Source organism: Alligator sinensis, unplaced genomic scaffold, assembly GCF_000455745.1.
Source record: "Alligator sinensis unplaced genomic scaffold, ASM45574v1 scaffold76_1, whole genome shotgun sequence".
NCBI lineage: Eukaryota > Metazoa > Chordata > Crocodylia > Alligatoridae > Alligator > Alligator sinensis.
Window position 1 is genome coordinate 1,783,439 of NW_005841865.1, and position 653 is coordinate 1,784,091.

Genomic DNA, 653 nt, shown 5'->3' on the forward strand with positions numbered 1-653 from the left:
CCTGGGGTGCCTTGACAACCATTCAAGAATTGCTGCAGGGTGCTGTATAACGTTAGCACTCTTTACAAACATGATTCACAAGGTAAGTGAAGAGATTTCAAACAGAAATCCAGAGTGGGGGGTCTCTGTTCTTTGCAACAGAAAACCGCTTTATTATTTTTCTGTAGGCAAAAAAAAAAGATGAAAGCTAAGAGCTGACAGTTTCCAAGTTTTTCCACAGCCCTTGGGTCAGGAAGGTTGGGAACCACGGCTCTGGACCTGATCGTCCAGGGATTCGTGTTCGGGCAAAGCCTCAGGGAGACTCCTGCTCCAGTCAGGCCTGCGAGACAGGGTCCTTCCTGCAGCCCCCTCACCCCGCACCTCTGCATGTGCAAACGAAGCTGGATCAAGTCCCTGCCTTCCCTGAAGAGGGACCAGCCGCGAAGTGAGTTTGTGTCGCTGCTGGGAGAAGCAGCGGACCAGGGCGGAGGAGGAGCAGGCTGATCCTGCCTGGCAAGTACGGCGGCACCGGCCTGTCTCAAATGGCTCCTCTTCCCGAGCAGCAAGGTGAACAAAGAAGCGCTCCTTTGGGGGGAGAAGAGGAGGAGCTGGCCGGGGGCCCCGCGCCGTAGCCCCGCGCAGCGCAGCGCCGCGCCCCTGCCCCACAGCCCGCC